At 48.0% G+C, this 14,272-nt stretch overlaps 1 protein-coding gene across 3 annotated transcripts in view; it reads left to right on the plus strand.

Annotated features, from left to right (window-relative positions):
• Nucleotides 1–14,272, plus strand: part of INPP1 (inositol polyphosphate-1-phosphatase) — a 79,415-nt gene that overhangs the window by 45,440 nt on the left and 19,703 nt on the right. The gene's annotated exons all lie outside the window — the stretch shown is intronic.

Here is a 14,272-nt window from a genome sequence, read left to right on the forward strand (position 1 = left end):
TTGTTGCATATATCATTTCCCCCTTTTCTTTTTTTTTTTTTTTTTTTTTTTTTTTTGTATTTTTTCTATATAATTCACAGATTTTTTTTTTTTTTTTCCCTCAACATCCTTGCTAGGTGTTTACTGTCTATTTCCCCACTGATATCTTTCCTTTGATATTATATTAAATGTCCTTCTTGTCTTTTTGTTCTATTAAATCTTTTAATTCCTCTCTTTTTATGACCAATGCCTGATACAGGTCTTGATCTTGGCTCAAGTATTTATTTTATTAATGTTTCCATAACTTTAATTCTTTCCTTCTTTTTCCTAGCTCCCATCGAGATCAGGATCCCCCCTAATATAGGTTTTATGTGCCTCCCACACGGTGGCTTCCGATACCTCATTCATATCATTTAATCTAAAATAATGTTCATTTCTTTTATTTCTACCTCTTTTTTTTGTCCTGTATTAAATCCTTGTTTAATCTCCATGAGTAGGGTTGTCTCTGAGCTCCCGGTACCTTCATTTCCATAGTTACTGGTGCATGGTCTGACAGAGTTGTTGTTTTTATGTTCGCTGTAATTACCAGGTCAAGTAGCGTATGCTCTACCATTATATAGTCGATCCTAGTAGAATGGGGAGTAGAATGTATAATCTTGTGTCTTATAATGTTGTGCTCTCCATACATCTATCATCTGACATTGGTATAGCTTCTGTTTAATCGCTTTCAGTTGGACATTCCTAGCCATTATCACTTTCTATTTTTTTAAATCCATTAACTTTCCCATGGCCTCTTTTAAGTAGTTTGTTGGATTCCTATTGGGGGAATAAACAGTATCTCACAAAAGTGAGTACATTTTTGTAAATATTTTATCATATCTTCTCATGTGAGAACACTAAAGAAATTACACTTTGCTACAATGTAAACTAGTGAGTGTACAGCTTGTATAACAGTGTAAATTTGCTGTCCCCTCAAAATAACTCAACACACAGCCATTAATGTCTAAACCCCTGGCAACATAAGCGAGTACACCCTTAAGTGAAACTGTCCAAATTGGGCCCAAAGTGTCAATATTTTGTGTGGCCACCATTATTTTCCAGCACTGCCTTAACCCTCTTGGGCATGCAGTTCACCAGAACTTCACAGGTTGCCACTGGAGTCTTCTTCCACTCCTCCATGATGACATCACGGAGCTGGGGGATGTTAGAGACCTTGCGCTCCTCCACCTTCCGTTTGAGGATGCCCCACAGATGCTCAATAGGGTTTAGGTCTGCAAACATGCTTGGCCAGTCCATCACCTTTAGCCTCAGATTCTTTAGCAAGACAGTGGTCATCTTGGAGGTGTATTTGGGGTCAGTATCCTGTTGGAATACAGCCCTGCGGCCCAGTCTTCGAAGGGAGGCGATCATGCTATGCTTCAGTATGCCACAGTACATGTTGGCATTCATGGTTCCCTCAATGAACTGTAACTCCCCAGTGCCGGCAGCACTCATGCAGCCCCAGATCATGACACTCCCACCACCATGCTTGACTGTAGGAAAGACACATTTGTCTTTGTACTCCTCATCTGGTTGCTGCCACACATGCTTGACATCATCTGAACCAAGTAAGTTTATCTTGGTCTCATCAGACCACAGGACATAGTTCCAGTAATCCATGTCCTTAGTCTGCTTGTCTTCAGCAAACTGTTTGCGGGCTTTCTTGTGCATCATCTTTTAGAAGAGGCTTCCTTCTGGGACGACAACCATGCAGACCAATTTGATGCAGCATGCGGTGTATGGTCTGAGCACTGACAGGCTGACCCCCCACTCCTTTAACCTCTGCAGCAATGCTGGCAGCACTCATACGTCTATTTCCCAAAGACAACCTCTGGATATGACGCTGAGCACGTGCACTCAACTTCTTTGGTCCACCATGGCAAGGTCTGTTCTGAGTGGAACCTGTCGCTGTATGGTCTCTTGGCCACCGTACTGCAGCTCAGTTTCAGGGTCTTGGCAATCTTCTTATAGCCTAGGCCATATTTTTGTAGAGCAACAATTCTTTTTTTCAGATCCTTAGTGCGTTCTTTGCCATGAGGTGCCATGTTTAACTTCCAGGGACCAGTATGAGAGAGAGAGCGATAACACCAAATTTAACAGTCCTAACACATTTACCACTAACGCGTCACATGACACCGGGAAGGAAAGGGAAAATGGCTAATTGGGCCCAATTTGGACATTTTCACTTAGAGGTGTACTCACTTTTGTTGCCAGCGGTTTAGACATTAATGACCGTGTAAGTTATTTTGAGGGGACAGCATATTTACACGGTTTATACAAGCTGTACACTCACTACTAGGGATGAGCCGAACACCCCCCGGTTCGGTTCGCACCAGAACCTGCGAACGGACCGAAAGTTCGCACGAACGTTAGAACCCCATTGACGTCTATGGGACTCGAACGTTCAAAATCAAAAGTGCTCATTTTAAAGGCTAATTTGCATGGTATTGTCCTAAAAAGGATTTGGGGACCCAGGTCCTACCCCAGGGGACATGTATCAATGCAAAAAAAATTTTTAAAAACGGCCGTTTTTTCGGGAGCACTGATTTTAATGATGCTTAAAGTAAAAAAAAAAAAAAAAGTGAAATATTCCTTTAAATATCGTACCTGGGGGTGTCTATAGTATGCCTGTAAAGTGGCGCGTGTTTCCCGTGTTTAGAACAGTCCCTGCACCAAATGTCATTTTTAAAGGAAAAAATCTCATTTAAAACTGCTTGCGGGTTTAATGTAATGTCGGGTCCTGGCAATATGGATGAAAATCAGTGAGACAAACGGTACCCCCCAGTCCATTACCAAGCCCTTTGGGTCTTGTATGGATATTAAGGGGAACCCCGCACCCAAATTAAAATAAGGAAAGGTGTGGGGCCACCAGGCCCTATATACTCTGAACAGCAGTATACAGGCGGTGCAAACAAGACAGGGACTGTAGGTTTGTTGTTAAGTAGAATCTGTTTGTCATTTTGAACGGGTACATTTTTAACGTGTTTAGCTCCAGCCAAAATATCTTTTTTAAGCTTTTTGGAAAACATAGGGAAGGGTTATCACCCCTGTGACATTTGTTTTGCTGTCTTTCCTCCTCTTTAGAAGATTTCACCTCACTTTTTGTCCCAATGACAAATGTTTTTTGAGAATTTGGGTTTTTTTGTGGAACAAGGATTGGAAAGCATCAGTGGAAAGGAGAAATGTTTTTCCCATATTAACTCTTACAGGAGAGAATTTCCCTTCCTAGGGGTAGATTTCATCTCACTTCCTGTTGTCTCCTTCCGTTTGCAAGTAGGAGTCGTTTGTAAGTTAGATGTTTGAAAGTAGGGGCCTGCCCTATATACTCAGCAGAAATTTGGGCCTTAGGTGTTGTTGTGGCCACAACAACGTAAGCCTTCACAGGGCCCTGCTGTGAAATATTAGATCAAGAATTGTAATTACATGCCCCTGTTGAACAGGGGCAGAAAAACTGGGCCTTTGGTGGTGGTGGTGCTGGTGCCACAACACTGTAAGTCCTCACTCGCTCTTGGTGGGTGCAGAAATGGGCCCTGCTGTGAAATATTAGATCAAGAATTGTAATTACATGCCCCTGTTGAACAGGGGCAGAAAAATTGGGCCTTTGGTGGTGGTGGTGGTGCTGGTGCCACAACACTGCAACCCCCTTAACAGACACTCTAGTTGGAACGCAGGAACGAGCCCTGCTGCAAAGTATTGCATCAAAAATTGTAATTACACGCCCCTGTTAAACAGGGGCTGAAAAATTGTGCCTTAGGCACTGGTGGTGGCGCCCAGAACCAAAAATGTTCTTACAAACTATCAGCGTGATGATTGAGGAGGAAGAGGATAATTACTCAAGGATAGTCACTCAGCATCAGCATAGGCAGTCTTTGAAGGGATCTGAGATTTAAAAAAAAAATTTTCGGTTACATCAGCATCAGGTGCTTGGTAGCTGGTGGTGATCCAAGACTGATTCATTTTTATGAAGGTCAGTCGATCGACAGAGTCGGTGGACAGATGCACCCTGTGATCGGTTACCACGCCTCCAGCAGCACTGAATGTTCTGAAAGAACGCTGGATGCAGGACAGGCCAGTAGCTCAATTGCATACTGTGCAAGCTCTGGCCAGTGATCCATCCTCAAGACCCAGTAACCCAGAGGATTTTCGGTGGGAAAGGTGTCCAAGTCTGATCTTGCCCCTAGGTATTCCTGCACCATGTAAAACAGACGCTGGCGATGGTTGCTGGAACCGATCATACCTTGGGGCTGCGGACCAAAAAATTGTCTGAACACATTGGTCAGACGGCCACCTTCTCCACTGCTCCTTCTTTGACTGACCGAAGCCTCAGCAACACGTTGTCCAGAAACAGGAGTTTGTAACCACAGTCTCTGGGAACGCGTTGCACAGACCTTTCTGCAAGGCCTCCCGAAGATGTTTCATCCTCTGCTCCCTCTGCGATGGCAAGATAAAGTCCGCAACCTTACCCTTGTAACGTGGATCAAGGAGGGTTGCCAGCCAGTATTGGTCCTTCTCCTTGATACCACGAATACGAGGATCCTTACGCAGGCTTTGCAGGATCAGGGAGGCCATGCAGCGTAGGTTTGCTGAGGCATTCGGTCCGGAGTCCTCTGGGTCACTAAGGACGACATGGTCCGCAGCCACCTCCTCCCAGCCACGTACAAGTCCATGTGTTTCTTGGGACTGATCCCTTAAAGACTGCTGCTGATGCTGAGTGCCAGGCTCCACCTCCATACTGACACAATCTTCTTCCTCCTCCTCCTCCTCCTCCTCCTCGTCCTCGTCCTCGTCCTCGTCCTCTTCCTGTGTGATCGGCGGGCACGCAGGAACACTGTCTGGATAAAGGGGGCCTTGAGAGCTAAGGAAGTCCTCCTCTTCCTGCCTCTGTTCTGCCTCAAGTGCCCTGTCCATTATTCCATGCAGCGTGTGCTCCAACGGGTGGACAAGGGGGACAGTGTCACTGATGCATGCACTGTCACTGCTCACCATCCTCGTGGCCTCCTCAAATGGTGACAGGACAGTGCATGCATCCCTGATCATGGCCCACTGGCGTGGGGGAAAAAAAAACAAGCTCCCCTGACCCTGTCCTGGTGCCATAGTCGCACAGGTACTCATTGATGGCCCTCTGCTGCGTGTGCAGCTGCTGCAGCATGGCCAACGTTGAGTTCCACCTGGTGGGCATGTCACAGATTAGGCGGTTCTTGGGCAGGTTAAACTCCTTTCTGGAGGTCCGTCAGCCGAGCAATGGCATTATATGACCGGCGGAAATGCACACAGACTTTCCTGGCCTGCCTCAGGACATCCTGTAAGCCTGGGTACCTGCCCAAGAACCGCTGCACCACCAAGTTAAGGACGTGAGCCAAACAGGGCACATGGGTCATTTGTCCCTGTCGGAGGGCAGAGAGGAGGTTGGTGCCATTGTCGCAAACCACCATTCCTGCCTTAAGTTGGCGTGGCGTCAACCACCTCTGAACCTGCCCCTGCAGAGCTGACAGAACCTCTGCCCCAGTGTGGCTCCTGCCCCACAAGCACACCAGCTCAAGTACCGCATGGCATATTTTGGCCTGTGTACTTGCGTAGCCCCTTGAACGGCTACGGAGCACCGCTGGTTCCGAGGACAAAGCACAGGAAGAGGCCATGGAGGAAGAAGAAGAGGAGGGGGTGGAGGAGAGAGGGGTGTCTCAATCATTAGCATTTTGGAGGCGTGGTGGCGGAACAACCTCCAACACTACTGCACCTTGTCCTGCATCCTTCCCAGCTGCCAGCAGAGTCACCCAATGCGCCGTGAAAGTTAGGTAACGTCCCTGTCCATGTCTGCTGAACCATGAGTCAGCGGTAATATGCACCTTACCTCTGACCGCCCTGTCCAGCGAGGCATGGACATTGCCTTCCACATGCCGGTAGAGAGCCGGAATCGCCTTCCGTGAGAAAGTGGCGTTTGGGTACCTGCCACTGAGGAACCGCACATTCCACAAACTCACGGAAGGGGGCAGAGTCTACCAACTGAAAAGGCAGCAGTTGAAGTGCTAGCAATTTTGCCAAGCTAGCATTCAACCGCTGGGCATGTGGATGGCTGGGAGCAAACTTCTTTCGGCGGTGCAGCAGCTGGGGCAGGGAAATTTGCCTGGTACAATCTGACGTCGGTGTACCAAAAGCAGATTGCCCACAAGTACTTGGCTGTGACACACCTAATTCTACACCTTCATTCCTCTCAGTGCAGGTCTCAGAGAGGACTGAAGGTATAGTGGGGTTGGAAATCTCAGCTGATGAGGAGCAAGGAGAGGTCCTCTTTGTTCTTTGGTGTGGGTCTTTTAGATACGCTTGCCAACGAACTGCATGGCAGGTCAACATATGTCTGGTCAAGCATGTGGTACCCAAGCGGGAGATGTTTTGGCCACGCAAGATGCGCTTGAGACATATGTTGCAAATAGCAGCAGTGCGATCTGATGCACTTGTCTCAAAAAAGGCCCACACCAAAGAACTTTTTGAATAACGCGCAGAGACTGCAGCGCCCTGCACATGTGGAGCTTTGGGGTGTGATGCAGTCAATGTGCTGCCCTTATGATGTGCCACCTCCTCCTCCTCCTCCTCCTCCTCCTCCTCCTCCTCCTCCTCCTCCTCCTCCTTTCTCCTATCAGGCCTTCATCGAGCTCAGTATCATCAGAGCCTTCCAAACGCTGAGCAATCTCCTGGAGCATGTACCCAACACTGTGGTCAAACAGTTCGAGGGACTCCTCAGGAGGACATGGGGCTAGGGAAGGAGTCACTGATGACATTGAGCTGAGGGAAGAGGCCGCTGCTTTGCCAGACAAAGTACCCTGGGCATGGGTGAGAGAGGATGAGGAGGATGAGGATGGCTTGGTCATCCACTCGACCAAGTCTTCCGCATGTTGCGGCTCAACACGGCCAGCTGCCAAAAAAAAGGCCAAGCGTGTCCCACGGCCACGTGCTGATGAGAATGCACCGTCTCCACGACCAGCACTAGACACAGAGCCTGCTTGCCCTCTCTTATTGGCTTGTGACTGTCTGCCTCTCCTTCTTGGCCTACCAGACATACTAATGGCCTGTAGCTGCACTAAGCTGGGGGATATATATTATATATATATATATATATATATATATATATATATATATATATATATATATATATATATATATATATATATATATATATATACCGATACTGCAGCTAGCAAAATCAACTGCCTGCCTGTAGTATGAAAACACCACCAACCTTCTACAGGTAGCTTTAGCTGAACACTGTGAGGTGGACGCACCCCACTAACTTGTAGGTTTAGCTGAACGCTGTGAACAGGACGCACCCCACTAACTTGTAGGTTTAGCTGAACACTGTGAACAGGACGCACCCCACTAACTTGTAGGTTTAGCTGAACACTGTGAGGTGGACGCACCCCACTAACTTGTAGGTTTAGCTGAACACTGTGAGCAAGACGCACCCCACTAACTTGTAGGTTTAGCTAAACACTGTGAGCAGGACGCACTGCACTAACTGTAAATAGTCTAGCTGCCTGACTGTGGTACTAATAGGATCAAAAGAACACCAGTAATTTTCTTCAGGTAGCTGTATATACTGTAACAAGACAAGCCTGCCTGTCAGTAAGAAGATAACAGGAACGGATCTAGCTGAACACTGTGAGCAGGACGCACTGCACTAACTTGTAGGTTTAGCTGAACACTGTGAGGTGGACGCACCCCACTAACTTGTAGGTTTAGCTGAACACTGAGCAGGACGCACTGCACTAACTGTAAATAGTCTAGCTGCCTGACTGTGGTACTAATAGGATCAAAAAAACACCAGTAATTTTCTTCAGGTAGCTGTATATACTGTAACAAGACAAGCCTGCCTGTCAGTAAGAAGATAACAGGAACGGATCTAGCTGAACACTGTGAGCAGGACGCACCCCACGAACTTGTAGGTTTAGCTGAACACTCTGAGCAGGACGCACCCCACTAACTTGTAGGTTTAGCTGAACACTGTGAGCAGGACGCACCCCACTAACTTGTAGTTTTAGCTGAACACTGTGAGCAGGACGTACTGCACTAACTGTAAATAGTCTAGCTGCCTGACTGTGGTACTAATAGGATCAAAAGAACACCAGCAATTTTCTTCAGGTAGCTGTATATACTGTAACAAGACAAGCCTGCCTGTCAGTAAGAAGATAACAGGAACGGATCTAGCTGAACACTGTGAGCAGGACGCACTGCACTAACTGTAAATAGTCTAGCTGCCTGACTGTGGTACTAATAGGATCAAAAGAACACCAGTAATTTTCTTCAGGTAGCTGTAAATACTGTAACAAGACAAGCCTGCCTGTCCGTAGGAAGATAACAAGCACGGATCTAGCTAAACTGAATACAGTGTATATGTATATATGTATATATATATATATATATATATATATATATATATATATATATATATATATATATATGCAACACCTGGGATGCATATATATACACAATAAACTGTAAGTGCAGCTAACTGACTGACTGTTCTGCCTAATCTATCTAACTCAAATCAAATGTCACTGTCTGTGTCTCTCTCTCTCTCTCTCTCTCTCTCTCTCTCTCTCTCTCTCTCTCAATGAACGCCGGAACACACACTACACAGGGCCGCCGTGCAGGCGGACTTATATAGTGTGGGGCGTGTACTAAATCCCCTGAGCCATAATTGGCCAAAGCCTCCTTGGCTTTGGCCAATTACGGCTCTCTGTTCAGGCGGCGCTGTGATTGGCCAAGCATGCGGGTCATAGTCAGTGGTGTATTTAGGTTTTGTGCTGCCCTAGGCCTGACTAAACTTGGGCACCCCCTAATTTAAAAAAAACACCCCTTCCTGTCAAGGCCACACCCCTTCCTTTTTAAGACCCACCCTGTCATCTTCATCTGAGGAAGACAGAGGGAAGTTGGGGGAGGAGGACAGAGAGGGTTGTTGTGGTGGTCAATAAGGCCTAGAGAATAGCAGGTTAGGCACGGCTCAGTCCGTAAGAACAGTAATGGATAATGGCCAACAGGCCCTCTTACCAGACCCAGCGAAACCGCAACCTGTGGCTCTCTGGTGGTGCGGGTACAGCGTGGCTCCCTCTCTGGTGGTGCGGGTACAGCGTGGCTCCCTCTCTGGTGGTGCGGGTACAGCGTGGCTCCCTCTCTGGTGGTGCGGGTACAGCGTGGCTCCCTCTCTGGTGGTGCGGGTACAGCGTGGCTCCCTCTATGGTGGTGCGGGTACAGCGTGGCTTTATCTGGTGGTGCGGGTACAGCGTGGCTTTATCTGGTGGTGCGGGTACAGCGTGGCTTTATCTGGTCTCCCCCAGCACAGTCTTCTCTTTTTCTTCCCCTGTAGCACTCTGCTGTTTGCTGGGTTCCAGGTCAGGTCCCCCCCCCCCAGCGCATGTATGTTGGGGGACTGTAGCCTGTAGTATGTCTGTGGACATACTGGGGCTGTCAATCTTCTGGGACTATGTTTCCCATAATGCCCATTCCCGTGTTTTTGGATTGGCTCTCTGCTATGACAAGAGCGGGCAGAGAGCCGGGCGGCGCTTAGGGGAATGAGCCGCTCTCCTCTCCTGTTCAACTTCAGCTGACAGGAGAAAGGAGGGGGGGTGAGCGGGGGAAATACACAGACGCTGTGTACACAGCTCTCCTCTCCCTGTCACAACGCCGCTGCCTGTGATGTGTGATCACCGCTTTGCCGATGGGGGGGTGACTGCACCCACTACAACTGCTTCCTGGTGTCACCCGGGTGCAGTACGCCCCCCCCCCCCCCGCACTCCCATAGCGATCTCATTTAGATTTACTCCTCGGATGGCGGCCCTGCATGCGCGAGTCGGGAGGAGGATGCAGGTGCTTTTTTTTTTCGTGGGGGGGTTGCCGCCCCCCTGCAAAGTGCCGCCCTAGGCCTGGGCCTTGTCGGCCTAGGCCTAAATACAGCACTGGTCATAGTGCATGCTTGGCCAATCATCAGCCAGCAATGCACTGCGATGCCGCAGTGAATTATGGGCCGTGACGCGCCACACGAATTTGGCGCGAACGGCCCGTATCGTTCGCAAGTCAGCGAACGGGCGAACAGACGATGTTCGAGTCGAACATGGGTTCGACTCGAACACGAAGCTCATCCCTACTCACTACTTTACATTGTAGCAAAGTGTAATTTCTTCAGCGTTGTCACATGAAAAGATATAATAAAATATTTACAAAAATGTGAGGGGTGTACTCACTTTTGTGAGATACTGTAGTTCATATACCGTTCATAGATTTTCCTTATTTTCCAGTCATATATCTATATATATCTATATATATATATATATATATCTATATATATATATATAGATATATATATATATATATATATATATTCACATATGTTTCTAGAAAAGCGAGCTAGAGCAGAGCAGATTCAAGCTTGCAAAAAAAGAAAAAAGGGGGGTGGGTGGGTGGGGTTGTGTGGGAACGGTGCGTATTATACAGTCCAAGAGGCTCCTTTTGTATGTTTGATCTATGTCAGGGGCTTGTCAGCACATTTTCCTCTTACCCTCCAGTCATATATTATTCATATGAAGTTTATGTACCGATCATAGATTTTCCTTTTATAATCATATAAGTTTCAACAGTGTCTTATTGCGGCTTTCTTTATGGCGCACATATACATTGCAACCAGATCACATGTGTTTCTACCGCTTTCTTTCAACTCTGATGCTGCTCAAAACCTCTAGGCAAAAAGCATTGAGCAGTATGCAGATTAATATTTAACACACGTGGAATAGGCAGTTTTATAGAGCACTCTACCACACACAAGAGTCCATCTACCTGGAGAGGCGGACTACAGCAGGCACAGGCTTGCAAACTCAGTGAGGTATGTTTAATTCATTTAGTTCTACCTTAATTCCTCTGGCTTAACTCCTGGTACCTCCAGCTTTCCTCCCTGTTGTTGCTCACCTCTCCCCCTGTACGTTCTTTCCTGGGTTCAAAGGGGGTAGGGGGAGGCTGGGACGGACTTTAGGCGTGCTCTGCCGATCCACTCACTTCGTTTGGAGCTCCGGTACCTGGGAGACTTGGGATGTCACGCTCCACCACATCCGGCTTCAGCACTCGTGTCCCGCTATATCTCTGTCCCTGAGGCTATCATTCAGGGAGCTGCTTACGGCCTCTCATGCCGCTCGTCTCCCGCCGGTCCACCCGGAGCATCCCTCATGCGCTCTCGCTCGACGCCATGGTCAGGCCTCTCCCCCAACACAGCAGCTTCCTCATCACACGTCCTCATCACCCCCAATTCCCCAATTGACCTTAATGCATTCTATATGTAGCACCCTGATGTTTAGGCAGGGTTGCTAGTAAATGTATTTGCCAAGTGATAGTTGCCTTTTGATAGGAGGTCAATTGATTTCGCCCTAATTCTGGAATTGTTGCACTTCTCTCTTCTGTCAATAGATGGCCGGGTATCTGGTGGCATAGATAAGACAAGGGCATTGCAAGGACAGATAAGGAAAGAATGGGGTGTCTCAGCCAATGGGCAGGGAGAGCCTATTTATTTGGGTGGCATCAGGTGATCGGTGCTCTGTGTTACCTGGACGGCTGTCTGAGTGGATGTGTGTCATGTTGCCACAGGCTGCTAGGCCAGAGACCTGAGGCCTATCCCAGGGACATCTGGCTGCAAGGCTGTCTGAGGGCCTATCCAGAAGCAAGAGAGCAGCATAGGGTTGGGACTGTGGCTTGCTGTCCAACCAGAGGTAATGGTTCTGCCGGCCAGAGAACCTGTAGTGGTCGGAGGTGAAGGGGAGGCTGTCGCCACTAAGGGACCTTCCACCTTATTACCGGGGACCACTGTGAGTAGCTGAAGCGAGTACCAGAGCAGTATTCCTGCCAACTGGGGACGGTGAAGAATTGGGAAGCTTCAGCTGATGTCAAGCCAGGGACCCAGCCAGTGGAGGTGAAGCTTGCAGAGCATTATTGTGGCCAGCGGGGGTGATGCTTGAGGAGGATACTGAATAAGAAGCTTGGAAGAGCTCAGGGGATCCAGTGGCAGTGGATCAACAAGTCCAAGTGATAGACTGGGAGCTCAGTTGTGAAGATTTACAATAGGAGATTGTAGAAGTGAAAGAGTTCATTGCAACCTTTGTTAGAAACTGTTACAAGACTGTTGCCATAGGAGACAGCTTTCCTACTCGTGCAGATGTCATGTCTGGCTAGATACCTTTCCCTGCATAGCTGCGACCTATAGAAGTCTCTGAGTCTGCCAATTAACATTGCATCTACTTAAGCGTGTCCTGGCCCCAACCCTCTTTCCCACAGTTCTGTTCAAGAGACAATAAATCTCTTTTCATTCAAGTGTCTGGCGCCCATTAATCTACTTCACATTACACCCACCATGCCTTGTAACCCACTCTACACAGAAGGATGTCAGCTGTCCCTTACCCTGGAGGTCACCCTTAGGCCTCAAGGGCCCCCGGGACTTGCCTACATATGCATTAAGGTGAAAAACCTTCTTTGCTGCAGCTGCCCCCAGAGCCCCCCCCATTTTCTTACCTGAGCCCATCTGTTCCAGCGAAGAGCACGAGCCCAGAGGTTCCAGCCATTGTCTCTGTCCTCATTGGATAGATTGATAGCAGCAGGAGCCATTGGCTCCCGCTGCTATCAATCAAATCCAGTGACATTTGGAGTGGGGAGCAGGCCGAGTCCCACTGTCAATGAATGCAGCAGCGGGACTTGGGAGCACGCCCTCTCCGGAAAGCGGTTCTCCGTGAGGGCACCCGGTGAAGGGGAGGAGCCAGGAATGCCGGCGGGGCACCCAAGAAGAGGAGGATCGGGGCTTCCTCTGTGCAAAAACCTTGCAAGTATAACATGTTTGTTATCATTCACAGCATACCTTGAATGCAACTGTTTTGAAAAACAGTTACAATAGATGGGTTTGGTTCTGCTTTAAAAAGCGATACTAAAGGTAAATTTTTTTAAATTAAAATAATTATGTTATACTCACCTGCTCTGTGCACAGTGAGTGCTCACTGCTGAGCTGTGTGTGTCTATGGAGCCATGCTCCATAGACACACACAGAACAGCTTGGCCCCACCCCCACTTCCTCCTCACAGCATTTGAGTGATAGTAGCAAGAGCCAATGGTTCGTGCTACTGCCCGAGTCCCTGTGTGAAGAGGTAAGAAGAGATGCAGCCATCTGACCAAACCTGAGCATACCCCCATTTCTATACCACGAATCCTGACTGCTCAAGGTACGATCAGTGACAGCCCACGGGATATCCTAGACTCCTTTCTAAATTTTTACAGTAAATTGTACACTTCCAGGGTTGACTATGACGACTCCCAGTTGTCTGACTATCTGGCTGACATATCCCTTCCCTCCCTGTCAGATGAGGGACGAGACATGTTAGAGGAACCTATCACGGTAGAAGAGATTGCAGCAGCTATCTCCCAAATGCCGGCACATAAAACCCCCGGACCTGATGGTTTCCCGACTGAATGGTATGCTAAGTTCAAGGATCTTCTATCCCCCTTCCTTCTCCGAACCTATAACAAAGCCCTGGAGGCTGGGATCCTTCCTCCATCAATGAGGGAGGCTTTGATAGTTCTTCTGCTGAAGCCCCGCAAGGACCCACTTCACTGTGAATCTTACCGTCCAATTTCACTTATAAACGTGGACGTTAAGATTCTGGCCAAGATATTAGCAAATCGTTTAAATACTGTGGTCACATCTTTGGTCAATAGCGACCAGGGTGGATTTATCCCGGGCAGGTCTACCAGAATGAACATACGCAGATTGTTCCATAACTTGCAGTATCCACATGACTGCCCTTCTACACGTGTCATTGTGTCTCTGGACACCTGTAAAGCATTTGACAGTGTGGAATGGCCGTACCTCTTTCAGGTGTTGCAGAAGTATGGTTTTGGTCCCCGAGTGATAAAATGGATAAAAATTCTATACACCTCCCCAACGGCTAAGATAAGGGTTAATTCATTTATTACTGACTCCTTCCCAATTACTAGGGGCACTCGACAGGGGTGCCCATTGTCACCTCTGTTATTTGCTCTGGCTATGGAACCACTTGCAGTTCGCATTCGCTCCTCCCCTATAATTAAAGGCCTCCCAATTGAAAATATAGAAGAGCGCATTTCTCTTTACGCAGACGATACACTGGTATATCTGGCAGATGCTGATGAGTCTTTGGGGGCGTTACTGGAAGAGGTCAACACCTTCGGGGACTACTCAGGATTCCGAGTTAACTGGGATAAGTCC

The sequence above is a fragment of the Aquarana catesbeiana genome, linkage group LG06 (genome assembly GCF_042186555.1).
Source record: "Aquarana catesbeiana isolate 2022-GZ linkage group LG06, ASM4218655v1, whole genome shotgun sequence".
Taxonomy (NCBI): Eukaryota; Metazoa; Chordata; class Amphibia; order Anura; family Ranidae; genus Aquarana; species Aquarana catesbeiana.